This window comes from Podarcis tiliguerta, assembly GCF_965153285.1.
Source record: "Podarcis tiliguerta genome assembly, chromosome: 7".
Classification (NCBI taxonomy): Eukaryota; Metazoa; Chordata; class Lepidosauria; order Squamata; family Lacertidae; genus Podarcis; species Podarcis tiliguerta.
In genome coordinates, this window is record NC_139540.1 from 74,305,332 (window position 1) to 74,322,795 (window position 17,464).

The following is a 17,464-nucleotide window of genomic DNA, read 5'->3' on the forward strand; positions in this document are numbered from 1 at the left end:
AACTGTGGTCTGTACATCCTCCCTATATATTATTATGCTAGATCTGCCTTGCTCTGTTTGGTGACCCCCAGATATTTCAGACTCAAACTCTCATAAACCTTAGCCAAAATAGCCCAATGGTCAGGGCGAACACCGGAATAAGTACAGCTCTTTTATTTACATAAAACAAACTATCAAAACTTCAATCCAACAGACTGCATGTACAAACTACCTCCCCAACCCCTAACTTATTTCATTTCATGGGAGGAAATATTTTGCCCTAAGTTCGTTCAGCAGCCAAACTGCTACTACAGTCCTTTTAGCTCAGATGTTTTCAAATGCCCCCTTCCAACTGTTCAGTTTTAAAGGATACGTGTCCTATTTAAATTTTGCAAACATAAAACGTATAGCTTTTCGAACGTCTGTTTCATCATGCATCAAACACTGTAACCAGGATGCTACAGGGCTGTGTCACCTTCGAATGCAAACTCCAACTTCCTTCCACACATTGTTTATGCAGATGTGCCGGAGATAGTTGTGCAACACAGTACACATCATCGCATGGGGAAACAATAATGCATCGTCAATGTCATCTGTAAGGAATGCTGAAATCGGTAAGCAAATACGCCACTTGCCCCCTTGTTGGGTATGTTGGGCCGTGTACATTTAGGCACCTTCTCTAGTTTGTGACTTCTGGTACCCTTCAATGGGCCAGGACACACATCACATTAAGCCAGTCAACAACAAAGGTTTCATACACATGATCAGCACACTGGTGCATGCTACTGAATAGTTCTCGTTCCCTTGCTTCCCCTCTTATGCTGCACTGCGAGGAAGCAAGTCAGGAGTGTGCTGTGTTGTGATGTCCAAACCTTGGTTACCATTCATACTTTGGTTGGAGAGAAACAAGCCATGAACCCAGGTTTGGAAATCACAACAAGCCAGATTCCGGTTTGTTTTCCAAAAGCATGAGTGGTGCAAGAATGGAGCAAAGACTATTCACCACCATCAACCAGTGAAATCAATGTTTGTTTTAAACTATGGTTTGATGTCACGTGCAAATTTGTATAGTGAGATCCTGCTGTGCCTGCAGCTTACAGCAGGGTCTTTTCAGTTTCAGCCCCCTAAGTTTGAAATGCTCTGCTGATGAATTTCATCTCTACTCTGTCAGCTCTTGAGGACTTTTGTTTTCTACCAGGAAAATGGGAAAACTCATGAGTTTCACTTCAAATCCCCATTGAGTTACTCTCTAAAGGTAAAGGTAAAGGACCCCTGACAGTTAAGTCCAGTCACGAACGACTCTGGGGTTGTGGCGCTCATCTCACTTTACTGGCCAAGGAAGCCAGCGTACAGCTTCCAGGTCACGTGGCCAGCATGACTAAGCCACTTCTGGCGAACCAGAGCAGCGCACGGAAATGCCATATACCTTCCCGCCGGAGTGGTACCTATTTATCTACTTGCACTGGCGTGCTTTCAAACTGCTGGGTTGGCAGGAGCTGGGACCGAGCAATGGGAGCTCACTCCGTTGCGGGGATTCGAACCGCTGACCTTACGATCGGCAAGCCCTAGGTTCAGTGGTTTAGACCACAGTGCCACCCGCGTTCCTATTCGCTAGCAGTGCCCAAACCTTTTGCCAAAAGACAGGCCAACTTCATCAACTCTTGATGTATTGTAGTTCAGCTGTTTCATGTTGTATCCTTTCTTTGACCTCCCAGAGAGTCTGTGGAGGCTGAAATGTCCCCCACTGGCTTTTCACTATTGCCATTTCTGACCTTCCTGAACACTCTGCAACTTAAGCCATTTTATTTTGACCTCTCTGTTTTAAGATCCACCCCCCTCTCCGGATGTACATATGCACTTGTAACACAGGACAACATTTTATGCATCTGATAAACTGGGCAAAAGCCCAGGAAGCCTTATGCCATACTAACGCTGTTAAGTCTTTCTATACAGAGGTTGGCTGGCCATCTGTCATGGACAGTGGTGTAGCGTGGGGGGTGCAGGGGGGGCCGGCCGCACCGGGCACAACATCTGGGGGGGGGGCGCTCGCGCTCTCATTTGCAGCTCTCTGCCCCCTGCTAAAATCCACGGGTTAGGGGGCGCAAATTACTTGCCTTGCCCCGGGTGCTGACAACGCATGCTACGCCACTAGTCATGGATGCTTTAGTTGAGAATCCTGCACTGCTGGGGGTTGGACTAGGCAACTCTACAATTCTAGTATTTTAAGACTATTTGCAACAACAGAGAGCTCCGAAGGCTAGGTTCAAACATGAACTGCAAAATTCCGAGAATTATGTGTCCCATTCAGCAAGGAACAGATTTGTGACTCTTCCATGATTTCTCAGGAGCTCAGCCAACGGCTGGGAGGCAACTTCCAGTGTGAAAAGAAAACGCAAGGACACAGCTCTGCCAGAATTGCCTCATTAGCTTTGCTGATGTCCCCGACCCCTCAGAAATGTAGAAGTCATTTAAATTAACAAAATTCCTCCTTCACCGATGTGCTGACAGAGCAGCTTTTTGCTTCCACCCTCCCCATAGTTATGTTCATATCAATTAAATAAGAAAAATGCTGAACAACGACTTTCTGCCACAGCTGCATGTGGCTTTTGGAAGGGAGGCTTCATTTCATGAATGGTTTCATAAACAAGAGATGGCTCTTTAAACGCTAATGCAGTGAAATCGAGCCTGTTAAGTGTTCCGTTCTAAAAGCAGCCAATCACTTAAAAAGATAGGGATGCGTGATGAAGACATTGGCTGGATCCAGACACAGCAAAAAAGTGTTTCGGGAAAACGCGTTGTGAACTGTGTATGAGAAATCGTGTTGGCAAAAACGGAGCTCCGCAGCGCCACCTGGTGTCACAGTGTTATAATGCAAATACAATCCATATGAAATGCTTTTATTTTACAGCTGAGTCCATTGTTTCGGAAGACTTAGGTCCTGATATTTCAAAAATTGCCCCCTTGTTTTTGTTAAAGCAGGTAAAACCTGGTCCATTTCCTTACCTTATCCAGATTTGATTGTAACACTCTTACTTCCACCCCAAAAAAACCTTTTATATCTGCGTTGAACTTTGCTGCACATCTGGTTTTTCTTGCTCAAACACATCACTTTGGCCTTTACACTGTAGTCTTACACAGACCGTCTTCAGGGTAAGCCAATGTGGGCTTTACAGAGAGAGAGCGGAGGTAAAGGTAAAGGACCCCTGGAAGGTTACGTCCAGTCAAAGGCGACTATGGGGTTGCAGCGCTAATTTCGCTTTCAGGCTGAGGGAGCAGGCGTTTGTCCACAGACAGCTTTCCAGCTCATGTGGCCAGCATGACTAAACCGCTTCTGGCACAATGGAACACCGTGACAGAAACCAGAGCACATGGAAACACTGTTTACCTTCCCACCACAGTGGTACCTATTTATCTACTTGCACTGGTGTGTTTCGAACTGCTAGGTTGGCAGGAGCTGGGGCAGAGCAACGGGGGCTCATTCCATCGCGGGGATTTGAACTGCTGACCTTCCGATCGGCAAGCCCAAGAGGCTCAGTGGTTTAGACCACAGCGCCACCCACTATTTCCACTGATGGCCCTGAGCAAGGTGTACTGCCACCTTCTGTCGTGTACAAAAGCAACAAAAGGAACAGTGCAAAAGCTAAACAGACAAGCGTTTTTCAATATGCAGCAGAGAAGGGCCATCTTAAGGGCTGGAGGAGGCGGTCAGTGGCTGGAGGGCAGCTCCTCTGGCGGGAAAGAGGCGGACGCTGGACACAGCGCCTCCTGGCTGTTTCGTGCCGCGGTGGCACTTCCTGACAGTAAGAGCTGTTCGACAGTGGAATTTGCTGCCAAGGAGTGTGGTGGAGTCTCCTTCTTTGGAGGTCTTTAAGCAGAGGCTTGACAACCATATGTCAGGAGTGCTCTGATGGTGTTTCCTGCTTGGCAGGGGGTTGGACTCGATGGCCCTTGTGGTCTCTTCCAACTCTATGATTCTATGATTCTATGGCCACGGCAGACTGAGGTTCTGGGTGTGGCGCTGCTTCGGCATGGAATGGCAGAGGCGGGCGAGGGCAGCGAACTGATGCCGGGAGGCGCTGCTTCCAGCCTCTGCCTCTTCCCTGGTGCCCTCCAGAACTTGGCGCCCTGGCGCTCAGCGTCACTAGCCTCTATGGTTAAGACGCCCCTGCAGCAGAGTATGGATTAAGGAAAGCAGAATTGTTTTCCTTGCCGCCGCGCAGAGAAGAGAATCCCTCACTGTGTGAGGATGTTGTCCCGGCATGACGGTGTATCGTGTAACTTGGAGGGCAGGACTATGAAGATCGCCCCCATGCTGTCTTGTAAGAAAGGAACAGGGCAGCGTGAAATCCTCTTTTTAATGCCTCTCTGTCCATCACTTGAAAGCTTGTTCCAAGCCACCAGCTAAAAGCTAAAGCAGCAACGATGATAGAACACACCGAGCCATCGCACTGCGGTTGCTCACAGCTCGAGAAACTTGACTCTCAGACTCTACCTCTTTGAAACTGAGGTGAGGAAAAAAGAGAGAGGAAATATGAAGGCAGTCTTTAGGTAGCAAGAGTAGGCCTCCTAGTTGCTCAGTATCAGGGTGGATAAAAATCAATGATTTCATTTAATTTTTTTTTTTTTTAAATTAAATTGGATTTTTTTCTTTTAAATCAGATTTTTTTACATCCCAGAAGGAAAGACTGTCCCATTCTGGAACCATTAGAAAGCCCTGATGTAAACTACCACAAAGAAGCCCACCACATAAGTCACTAAGAGGAAAAGTGGGATACAGGTGCAGTAAATAAGGAAGCAACAGGTTATACCTTTGATTAAGGTTGTATCCAACTAAGTCCTACTCAGAGTAGACCCCCTTGAAATTCATGGAACTAAGTTAACTGTGCCCATTAATTTCAAACATGCCTCCATGTTAGTGTGACTAACAATGCATGCAACCCTTTGTTTTTAAAAGTAAAGCAGAGCTTATCAACACCACATTTTATGCCGGATATTAAGACCTCACACTGTGTTCCACTGCACAGTTGTATCTTGGTTCTCAAACGGAATCCGTTCGGAAAGTTCATTCGTCTTCTGAAAATGTTTGAAAACCAAGGCGTGGCTTCTGATTGGCTTCAGGAGCTTCCTGCACTTGATCGGAAGCCACGTTGGACGTTCGGCTTCCAAAAAAGTCCACAAACCGGAACACTCACTTCCGGGTTTGCGGCATTTGGGAGCCAAAACGTTTGAGTCGCAAGGCGTTTGAGAACCAAGGTACGACTGTATAAGAAAGTGATTGTGCTTTGTTTGTGTTTGTGAAACTGCCCTCGGGATTTATTTATTTTTTTAAAGGACAGGATAAGAACAATAATTAAAAATGTAATAAACATAGAGTGCCGATCAAGACCCCATTCATTTAAAAGCGTCACATTTGCCAGTCTTGCACTGGGTCGTTGCTGCAAAGATATTGCAGCAATATTTGAGGAAGTTCTGTCACGCCACTTGTGACCAATATAGAGAGGACATAGGCAGGGAGGGAAAACAACATACCACTATATATTACACATGTTTACACAGTAACCCAAATTCTAACTGTTGTCAGACCAATAAAGGCATGCATGGGGAGAACCTGATTTATGTGTCTAGTTTGTTGTTAGAACAAACAATGCCAGAAATAGTAAGGGCCACACACACACACTAAAGCCAATCCTACCATCACCACCAAAAGACCACCAATGAATTGTACTTAGTTATGATACAAAACATCTAGTGGATCTCATCTGAAGGGTTTCAGTTTTGGGGGCAAGATGGGGAAAAGAAATGTTACTGTGATGCAAGAAGAGAAAGTAAAAAAATACAGGCTCACATCTACTCGAGGATTTGTTAAACTTTTACAACTAAAGTACTTATTTTAAACTTAACTCGTTGAATGTACACAGATCCTCGCACACAGTTGTGTACATACTGCATAACTGCTGAGTGTAAGGATTTATCGATTGTAATCTCACGAGCTATTGCATTAGAAGAGAAAATATGGCAACAAAGAGCTGGGTATCATCTGCATATTGATGGACACCCAGTCCAAACCCCCTGTACAACTGCTCTTTTATTTAAAGAGCTCAGCTCAGCTCAGAAGTATGGTTTCTTTCAAGGCAGCAAAAGTGTCACAATGTGCACACCCTCAGAGCTGAATTATAACCAAAAAGCCTATTTATGTGGTGTGCCCACATTCTACTTCCACATCTAATTAACAGGCTTGCTCATTTTTCTATGGTTTGTATTAAGACGCTTTGCAGGTTTTCTATTGTTTCAAAATATATTCTAGACAGTTTGTAAAGCACACTAATATTTTCCAGGATCCAGCGCTAGAGGAAACTACTGACTTTGACTCGTGTCGAAACTGACCATCTCTCTAAGAAAACCCCACTGTCTCAAGACAGACAGATGTCAACAACATGTCATAATTTAATTGTCCTATACCATTTAGCCTAGTTAGTGGGGATAGGTTCATAGAGGTATGTACAGTGGTACCTCTGGTTACGAACTTAATTCGTTCCAGAAGTCTGTCCTTAACCTGAAACCATTCTTAACCTGAGGTACCACTTTAGCTAATGGGGCCACGTGATTTCTGTTCTCATCCTGAGGTAAAGTTCTTAACCCGAGGTTCTATTTCCAGGTTAGCAGAGTCTGTAACCCAAAGTGTTTGTAACCTGAGGTGTTTGTAACCCGAGGTACCACTGTATGTAAGGCTCTTTAAACATTTGGGGGGGAATTCCCCCGCCCCAAATTTCCTAACCTCTGTGTGGAGATGGAGAGAGGGTCATTCTTCTTTCTGTTCTTCCACCAGAGAAAAATTATCTGGGATGCAGCATTCAAATCCCCAGAGCATTCAAAGCCTATGTTCATAATGAAAGTTTAAATTTTCTGGGCACCAGAATATGCATAAGATATCAGATTCCATCCGAGTGCAGCCAACCCAACTGCGTAAGACACAAGGCCGGCATTCTGCCCATCTACCCTATCCAAATGATTAGCAACAGCTTTCATTCTCTAACCTGCAGAAATCGGCCCAAGAAAAAGGTATCACATTACCTACAATGTATCTGTTAAAATAAAAATTTGAGCCACCTAAGGGAAATAAGAAAGAACCAGCTTAATTTGGGCAAACTGGGGTTGACGACCTCCAGTTGATTTCCCCCCCTGAAGATACTTACAAGGCTTCAAATAATGAAAGCCTGAAAAATAATATCTCACCCCAGGCATAATGATGGAATGTACCTCAGGTGTTTTTTATCGACTTCTAAAGCACAGAGCTGGACTCAACTATCAGGATCAGGTGAACACAAAACCCTGTATGAGTGACTGATTTCCTTCAGTCACAGGAGGCTGACTTTAAACACCATCCATTTATTCCTGCTCGTTTTTATTTTACAATTTTGCATGTGGAGGGTGTAAATTCAGGTCCTATGTTGTACCAAACCCAGTGGTTAAATAAATAAATAACTAGAGGGCAACCATGTTGACCCAGTCTGGTTTGGATAATGCTAATTTCCAAACTGGATTATTGCCTGGGTAAAAAAAGGTCTCTGTGGCTCCACAGACCTAGTTGGAATTTGAAAGTTCCTCTGAAGGGTATAAGTTCAATCACTAATTCATCCTTTTTATATTCAGTCCCCCAAAGGCACAATGGAAAGTACTCCTTTTAATTCCAAGTAGGTGATTACATTGTGATTAGGAGGGAATTAAATTGCTTCCTTTCTAATTTTTAACTAATTAGGAATTCTAGGTAGTCAGAAGATCTCATTGTGTTTATGATTAGTTAAACGGTTTGAGAAAATGTTATACCTCCACTTTGCTGCATTTATAGATATGGGAATAATGGTATGGTAGCAACCTTTCACCATAATTTTTTTAAAACCTACCGTAGAATCAGGTTCTCACCTCTCTGATTTTTATTTCACATACAATATGTTTTATTTGTCAAGTTGTTTTGTCGTTTTGGCTAATTTTACCATCACCAGCAACTACGGTATCTTTTCAGCGAAAGCCACTCATTGTTAACAGCTGCCATGGCTAAATATTAGGGCTGCAGGCTATTAAAATAGTATCTAGTTTAATCCCTCAAGGTGGTACCAAATACTGCCTGTAATTGGAAGGAGCTGTAGTGATAGACAGGGGGTAGCATTGCTTTACACCAAGAATGTTCCCTCAGTAGAGATATGATCAATCCCTGATAAGTGCCAGAAAGCAGGCTAAAGAAGGGGGGGGGGGTGTATATTATGCATAAGACAGACAGTTCCGTGAACAATTTCATTACAGGTGAAATCTAAAACATAAGAATTCCACCCTTGTATTATATAGGTTTTGAATACGCAGTCTGTTCTGTATCTTTTCAGAGTACCACAGAGGCTTAGCAGGGGCAGTTGGGACGCGGGTGGCGCTGTGGGTTAAACCACAGAGCCTAGGACTTGCCGATCAGAAGGTCGGCGGTTCGAATCCCCACGATGGGGTGATCTCCCATTGTTCAGTCCCTGCTCCTGCTAACCTAGCAGTTCGAAAGAACGTCCAAGTGCAAGTAGATAAATAGGTACCGCTCCGGCGGGAAGGTAAACGGCGTTTCTGTGCACTGCTCTGGTTTGCCAGAAGCGGCTTAGTCATGCTGGCCACATGACCCGGAAGCTGTACGCCGGCTCCCTCGGCCATTAAAGCGAGATGAGTGCCGCAACCCCAGAGTCGGCCATGACTGGACCTAATGATCAGGGGTCCCTTTACCTTTACCTTTACTTTTACAGGGGCAGTTGCCGTGGGGGCAAAATGATTGGGGCAAAATTTCAACATCTGGGGCTGCCTCAATGCGCATTCATACTCCGTCCATTCCCCTTCCACGCAGCCCCAGGCTCTGCAACTCACGCTACGCCACTGGATTACCAGCAAGGATGAAAATTTTAATAGTGTCACTATTATTACGAAGAGGGCAAAAAAAAGAGCTTCCCTTATTTATTCACTCCAGATGTCAATGAGTACCCCATTTTTAGGCCCCCTGGCCCATAGACTATCTTGCTCAACTCGCTCTCATTTCAACAGACTTGCTCAGGAGACGCTCCTGCCAGGTTGTGCCCAGTGCACAAAGGAAACAGCTTGCAGAAGAACACAAAAAAAGAGCCACCCTCTAAAAACTGACCCGGCCTTCCATTATGTAAATGAATACAAGGAAATGAGCTGCAAAGGGCTTATTGAAATATCTGCATTCAGCAAGCAAGCATCATGCTTGTCTCCTTGAACTGTCAAGAGACGGTTATTCATTTCGCGAGCATTGTTGACAGGATTGTTGTCTGAAGACTTCTGTAAACTAGGAAATCATGCTTTCTTCTTTCAATCTGTATATGTATGTACAGACATCAGCTTCCCATAAACATAAAGGCAGTACGACAGAACCATTTTTTGATTTTTCTCTTGGTCTTTGGTCAAGCACATTTTGTCTGTTCTCGTAGAACTTGGTTTGTTTGTTTTAAGTTCTTGTGCTTTTGTAGTATTACAAACTAGGACAGCAACCATGGCTGTATCACGGTGCCTTCAAGTCTCTGAAATGATGCTTTCCCCCCACAGCCTCAGAGCACCTTCGCAGACCCTATGTTGAGAGGGTTTAACCGCCTTCGTAATGTTTAACCATGGTTTGTTATTTTAACCTTAAGAGCACATGTATTCCAAGAAACCACAATTTGGTGCAGAACTAACCATGGTTAATGCACAACATGGATTGATCCAATCCTTAAAGTTGATTTACGTAGGTGTACAGATTACCTTCGCGGGTGGTGCTGTGGGTTAAACCACAGAGCCTAGGGCTTACCGATCAGAAGGTCGGTGGTTCGAATCCCTGCGACGGGGTGAGCTCCCGTTGCTTTGTCCCTGCTCCTGCCAACCTAGCAGTTCGAAAGCACATCAAAGTGCAAGTAGAAAAATAGGTACCGCTCTGGCGGGGAGGTAAATGGCATTTCCGTGCGCTGCTCTGGTTTGCCAGAAGCGGCTTAGACATGCTGGCCACATGACCTGGAAGCTGTACGCTGGCTCCCTCGGCCAATAAAGCGAGATGAGCGCGGCAACCCCAGAGTTGGTCACGACTGGACCTAATGGTCAGGGGTCCTTACAGATTACCTTGTTCAGGAAAATGAACAACGGTTAAACATGTTGGTTAGAGTGTGGTATTGTTAATGCCAAGGTTGTAGGTTTGATCCCCATATGGGGGGGGGGGACTGCTGTATATTCCTGCATTGCAGGGGGTTTGATTAGATGATCCTCAGGGTCCCTTCCAACTCTACAGTTCTATAATTCTATGCCTGCATAAGGCCCATGTGCTAACTACCTTTAAAGAGTAAGGTAAAAAGGTAAAGGACCCCTGGACAGTTAAGTCTAGTCAAAGGTGATTCTGGGGTTGCAGCACTCATCTCGCTTACAGGCCGAGGGAGCTGGCATTTGTCCACAGACAGATTTCCGGGTCATGCAGCCAGCATGACTTAACCACTTCTGGAGCAACGGGACACCGTGACGGAAATCAGAGTGCACAGAAACGCCGTTTACCTTCCCGCCGCAGTGGTACCTATTTATCTACTTGCACTGGTGTGCTTTCAAACTGCTAGGTTGGCAGGAGCTGGGACAGAGCAACGGGAGCTCACTCCGTCGCTGGGATTCGAACCGCCAACCTTCTGATCGGCAAGCCCAAGAGGCTCAGTGGTTTAGACCACAGCGCCACCCACGCCCCTCCTTAAAGAGTCAAGTGCAATGGTGGACCTACATTTTGGGGGATCTGAAACTTGAACTTTTATGGGGGGCTCTTTGCAACCAGCAACAAGGTCTGAATAACCGCTGTTATCTTCATCAATTGGGTTATTGCATCACTGATCACTACAATTAAAAATAATAACAACTACTATACCTCAGATTTTGATTAAAACTCCTCTACCGGATTATCTCCTATTACATCAAGCACATTTTACAAAATATTAGTTTTCTGCTTTTTCTAGCAACGTATTCACGTACAGTTTCATCACATGAAAGCTTCCTTGCAATGTCATTTTTTAGAGACGATATGCATAAAGGATTTATGCACTCTTCAGCAGAATAGCCAACTTGCTGTGACACTCTACGTTTACAACATCTACGCTACTCGCTCTCAAACACTGGGATAGTTGAAAAACATACAACAAAAATAATCTACTAGATGCAAAGTTTTTATGCACTGTGGACTAATGTCACTTCTGGGGTACCTCCAGGATTAGAGGCCTTGAAGCTTAAGCTTCATTTGTGATTCGAGGACCCGTCTCCCGCTTGGGAATAATAATGACACGTGGACACAGTATATTAGGTCAATGGGCTAGAAAAGGCCACAACTTTTATTGATTACAGCATGTGAGAAGGTATTGGCTTAGGCATTGGACAACAGCAAATTTGACTCCACCCACTCGGAGAGGGGTGAGTCTGACGAGGGGTTAATCACCAGTAGGGGGAACCTGTTGATGCAAATACAACTATAAGCTCTCCCCTGATGTCACCGAGGGTCATGCCATGGCCCCCCGCCACACAGGGCATCGGACAGGATCCTGACCGCCGGATTCCTTTAACAGAATACCCAAAAGTGAAGGGGTAGGCGATGGCCACACCTTGCCCTTCCATAAACCAACAACACATTCCAATGCCTAACCGCCAAATACCAAGAAAGTTGTGACGAATGCCACGAGGTAGGCGAAAAAAACCAAGAGGCCAATTTGCCAATTGGAAAAAACTCCTACCAGGCCCCCTGGGCAACCTGGGCGACCAACCATGGGTCCATAGCAAGGTCATAGAATCATAGAATCATAGAGTTGGAAGAGACCACAAGGGCCATCGAGTCCAACCCCCTGCCAAGCAGGAACCACCATCAGAGCACTCCTGACATATGGTTGTCAAGCCTCTGCTTAAAGACCTCCAAAGAAGGAGACTCCACCACACTCCTTGGCAGCAAATTCCACTGTCGAACAGCTCTTACTGTCAGGAAGTTCTTCCTAATGTTTAGGTGGAATCTCCTTTCTTGTAGTTTGGATCCATTGCTCCGTGTCCGCTTCTCTGGAGCAGCAGAAAACAACCTTTCTCCCTCCTCTATGTGACATCCTTTTATATATTTGAACATGGCTATCATATCACCCCTTAACCTCCTCTTCTCCAGGCTCTTCTCCTCCTCTTCTCCAGGTCAAGCGAGCAGCTATGCACTAAAGGGAGTGGTGGGTGGGTGACTCATGGAAATCAGCACAATGGCGGGGAGAGCTGGCGCAGCCGCATTTCAGTGGCTAGACCACGCCCCCGCGGTGTCACTCAATTGGGTGCCCAACCGGGAGGCGTGGCGTGCCAGCGATGATGTCAGGGCAGAGGGCAGAACGCCCCCTGCATGACGTGGGGATCGGCTCCCGCTCATAATCCCTCCGCTCCGGAAGGAGAGGCTTTGTGATTCGAGGACCCGTCCCCCGCTTGGGAATAATAAAGACACGTGGTACTAGTTTCATAGTAGATGCACCCTCTAGTCTAGTGTGTATGGAAGGGGAGTCTGAGGATTGCACAGTGTCCACAAAATCACATTTTTAAGTGGAAGTCCAAGAATCTAAATATCCTCTGCCCTTTTTGGTTTTTTCCACATAGTGGGAAACAAAGAGAGTGTGTTTATTGAAAGCAATGTAGAATTGGATGGGGGAGGAAATAAATAAGTAATAAACTGTAGATATTTACAAACCCTGCAATACATATATGTACTGTAGGAGTACAGTGTTCATACTCCTGTGCTGTACCAATTAGTGGGAAAGAAGTGAATGCTGGAAAAGGCAAATCACTCAGAAAGGTTTTTCAAAATCAACTCACCTAACTCAGAAGTATAGAATTTTAAGAGTTGGAAGGAATCCCAGACCCACTGGTTACCCTGAGGAACAATTTCCTATGCTGAACTGACAGATAGCTAGCTGTCCACTCCCCCCCCCCCAAAAAAAAAACCTCCAAAGAAGCCAATTTGGAACCTCCTCTGGTTTTAATAATGCTGAGCTTCTTCTTCTCTCTCTCTCTCTCTCTAAGCTCTTTTGCTTGCTAAGCCAAGGAGATGGAAGGGGTGTTAGAAGGGAAAAGGTTGCACTTGCAATGAGAAGTGGATGACAGATTTATGTATACAGTGCCATCAATTCACAAAATTTTAAAAAGAAATGTGATGAGGGGAATTCGCCACCTCAATTTAAAACTTTAAACAGAAGACAGAAAGATAAGAAAGGATAAGGAGTGATGAACGTGAGAAAATTGTGTTGCATATACTCAAAATTTCATTATGGTTAGAGAGAAGTAAGGTAAAGGTAATGGGAGCCCTGACTATTAGGTCCAGTCGTGACCGACTCTGGGGTTGTGGCACTCATCTTGCTTTAATGGCCGAGGGAGCCGGCGTACAGCTTCCGGGTCATGTGGCCAGCATGACTAAACTGCTTCTGGCGAACCAGAGCAGCGCACGGAAACGCAGTTTACCTTCCCGCCAGAGCGGTACCTATTTATCTACTTGCACTTTGACGTGCTTTCGAAATGCTAGGTTGGCAGGAGCTGGGACCGAGTAACGGGAGGTCACCCTGTCACAGGGATTCGAACCGCCAACCTTCTGATCAGCAAGTCCTATGCTCTGACTGAGGAGTTAAACAAGGGCATCGGTTCCTCATTTTTCAAATCATAGAACTGCAGAGTTGGAAGGGATCCCGAGGGTCATCTAGTCCAACCCCCTGCAATGCAGGAATCTCAACTAGTTCATACATGAAGCTTAAATTTGGTTCACTTTTCTGCAGCAATTTGTAAATTTTCTTTCAAAAAAACCAAAACTCCTCATTGAAAATTCTCCACAATTTAAGTGTGTTTTGCTCCTAATAAACACATTTTTGTATGCATTTTTGACTAATATACACATTTCAGCAGGCAATTTCTCCTGATATAACACATTTGGCTATGATATTTTCACTAATAAGTTCACTTCCCCCTAATAGATGTGTTTTTGTAAATAATGGTTGGCTGGAGAAGTGCAAATTTCAGAGGATGCCTGTGTTTTGGTTCTCATTGTTTCAGAAAGAGTGGATTTGATAAATTCAGGTTTAATGAGAACTGAATCAAATTCCACCCCCTCAATCCCTAGAAAAGAGAGTTCACGTTGTTCTGAAAGAAAGCTGAAAGCATAACAGACTGCAAGGGAGAAGGGAACCAGTGGGAAAAGAAAGCTAGTGGTAAAATGGGGAACACTATGAATATTGACGTAAGGGTAGTGAAATCACAGCTAAGCTCAAATCATACTGTACATATGATTGACATCCTTCTTTGGAAATTAAACCAATGCTTACAAAACCGGAAGCCTTTTTGTTAGGTATTTTAGGACAAGAGTTGTTGAATGAAAAAAGGACATTATTCATGTATGTTACAACAGTGGCAAGAATCTTAAGAGCTCAAAATTGGAAGACCATCAAGAGCACAGTGGCAAGAAAAGTTGATGAACTATGCAGAGTTAGCAAAGTTAACGGACAAACTGTGTGAAAAGGACAATACAGTGGTACCTCGGGTTCTATACGCTTTAGGTTACATAAGCTTCAGGTTACAGACTCCGCTAACCCAGAAATAGTACCTCGGGTTAAGAACTTTGCTTGAGGATGAGAACAGAAATCACGCGGCGGCGGCGGCGCGGCAGCAGCAGGAGGCCCCATTAGCTAAAGTGGTGCTTCAGGTTAAGAACAGTTTCAGGTTAAGTACGGACCTCCGGAACGAATTAAGTACTTAACCCGAGGTACCACTGTAGTAACTTTGAAAAAGAATGGGAACTCTTTACAATAGATTTGCGGAAACAACAGAAAGAAATGGTCTCGCTGGCAGGATTTAAATAAACATTTACAATTCTATTTACAGAGAACAAGAAGTATAACAATGTGATAACATAATATTGTATATAAACAGCAGAATGTATCATCTGGTGTAATAAACCAGAAATGGTAATTGAGGGAAGTCAATAGGGAGGGGGGGAATTGGAAAATGTATGTTTAACAATGATATTGGATACAGTATTTGTTTTGAGAAAAGAAAATTAATAACATTTTTTTTTATAAAAAAAAAGGAAATTAAACCAATGCCCAGACTTTAACATTCAGAAACTTTACTTTCAGAATCTTATACATGAATTAAAACATAATATTTACAGTCACATGCTTGTCCAAGCATGGGCTTACAGTCTCTTCTTCCAACCTATAAACAACTGTATTTTCCTTTCATTCCATAGCTCAGCACTCTTCCACTTTTACCTTCCCCTATAGCTTTGCTCTCGTTCTTTCAAAGAAGCACTCCAACACTCTATTCAACTAAGCAGTGTTCACAGTGGATTCTCAAACACAGACTTCTTGCTTCACATAAATCACATGAGAACTACTAGAAAACTCTCTAGAATTCAGTTACCAACCACTCAAATGTAAACACATAGACATGCATACAAGCATTTACAATTTCAGCAAATTAAATTATTATACGAAACAAGGAAGCATGAAGAACACAGCTGCAATAGGAACTTAACGAAAGGTAGTCGTGCAGGCTGATGGTGACAGTCTGTTGCTTGGGTAACTCAAATCAAGAGATTGGGTGGGATTTTGGTGAGGAATAGGTAACATTTGGTGGACATTTTTCAACAGGCTAATAAAAGTCCTTGATGCCATTTGGGAGGGCTAAATAATCAGGGCAAGTTCACATATCATTCTTATTTCCCAAGTGCATACATGTTTTAAATTGTGAAAGTGGCAGACATTTACCAGGCAAATACACTTTTTAATGTTGTGAAGCTCCCTACAATGTACGGATGAAAGATGGTACACAGATTTCATAAAGAAATAATAAATACCGTATTTTTCGCTCCATAGGATGCACTTTCCCCCCTCAAAAAATTAAGGGGAAATGTGTGTGTGTTCTATAGAGCGAATGCAGGCTGAGCGGCTAAACCCAAAGCCAGAACACGGAGACGAAGCACTGCGCAGCGCTCCATCTCACTGTTCTAGCTTGGGGATGGCTGCGCAAAGCCTCCGCAGGGCAGCGGGGTGCCTTGACCCCGTTGCCCTGGGGAGGCTACAAAGGCTGTCCCCAAAGCCTCAAGCCTTTGGAGTGCAGTGGGAACTCGTGCTGCGTTCCAAAGGCTTTGGGTCAGCGAAATGAACCCAAAGCCTTTGGAGTGCAGCGCAAGGTCCCGCTGCGCTCCAAAGGCTTCAGGGATCTTTGAGGCTGGTGGTGGGGGAAAGCAGCGCTTCCCCCCGCCGCCAGCCCCACAATCTTGGGGGGCAGCGGCAAGGCTGCACGCAGCCTTTGCGCTGTTCCCCGACCCGCTCTTTGGGGCTGGCGGTGGGGGAAAGCCCCCCGCCAACCCCAAAGAGCAGGTCGAAAGGAACTTGAAGCCTCCGGAGCCCAGTGAGAACTCCCGCCATGCTCCAGAGGCTTCTGGTTGTCTTCACGAAAGCCTGGAGAGCGAGAGGGGTCAGTGCACACCGACCCCTCTCGCTCTCCAGGCTTCCAAGGTAGCCGCCTGAAGCCTCCTGAGCGCAGCGGTAACTCCTGCTGTGCTCCAGGGGCTTTGGGTTAGTGCATCTTGAACACACCTTGTTTTAGAGGGGGAGAACAAGAAAAAAATGTTTTTTCCTGTTCTCCCCCTCCTATGGTCCGGTGCGTCCTATGGTCCAGTGCATCCTATAGAGTGAAAAATACAGTAATAAATTTACCAGACAGGTACACTTAGCAGGGAGCCATGTTATCCGACAGCTCCCCAGTTGGGCATACACCTGGTGGCAAACCTACGTAATATGTGAAAGGAGCCCAAGAGAAAACAGGATCCAAATTCAACGCTCCTTTCTTACTCAAAGAACATGTCAACATAGACAGACACACCCAGCAGTTCTGGGTTTGTAACAGAGGAACACGCGCCAGATGGCCTGAAAAAAGAAGGCAATGTGTTCCAAGGCATTTTAAGCAGCAGATGCCTATAGCTGGAGAGATTTCTTGATGAATGGCAGGGAATAAGCATTAGAAAATGTATGAAGTAGCTTTCCCCACCCTGAATTCCAGATTTTATTTCTGTGGAAAGAAAGAAAAATATTTTAATTCACTCCTAGTGAATTCCCTCACTTGGCTTTTTTTTTTCAGTGCTCATTCCCGGCATTGGTAAAGGCAGGAATCCACAATCAGCTGTTACTTCAATTCTCTCCCAACATCACTCTTTGTTTTATAGCTAATCACATTTTTTATAACAGGCACAAAGTTCTCGACAAGGGCCCTTGCTGGGCTGTTTCTGTAAATCAAAACCGTACGCTATCGGTCGGCTTTCTGGCAGGGGAGCAGGGTTGTTTTTACCATTTATGGTTGTAAAACTTATCCAGCATTTTTGAAGGTTTGTTTTTTTTAAAAAAAAATCTTTTCTTTCTCCTGCTTCAATAGAAGAAATAATATATTAGTTTTAGCT

At 44.8% G+C, this 17,464-nt stretch overlaps 1 protein-coding gene across 3 annotated transcripts in view; it reads right to left on the reverse strand.

Annotated features, from left to right (window-relative positions):
- Positions 1-17,464, reverse strand: part of FBXL7 (F-box and leucine rich repeat protein 7) — a 200,340-nt gene that overhangs the window by 72,297 nt on the left and 110,579 nt on the right. The gene's annotated exons all lie outside the window — the stretch shown is intronic.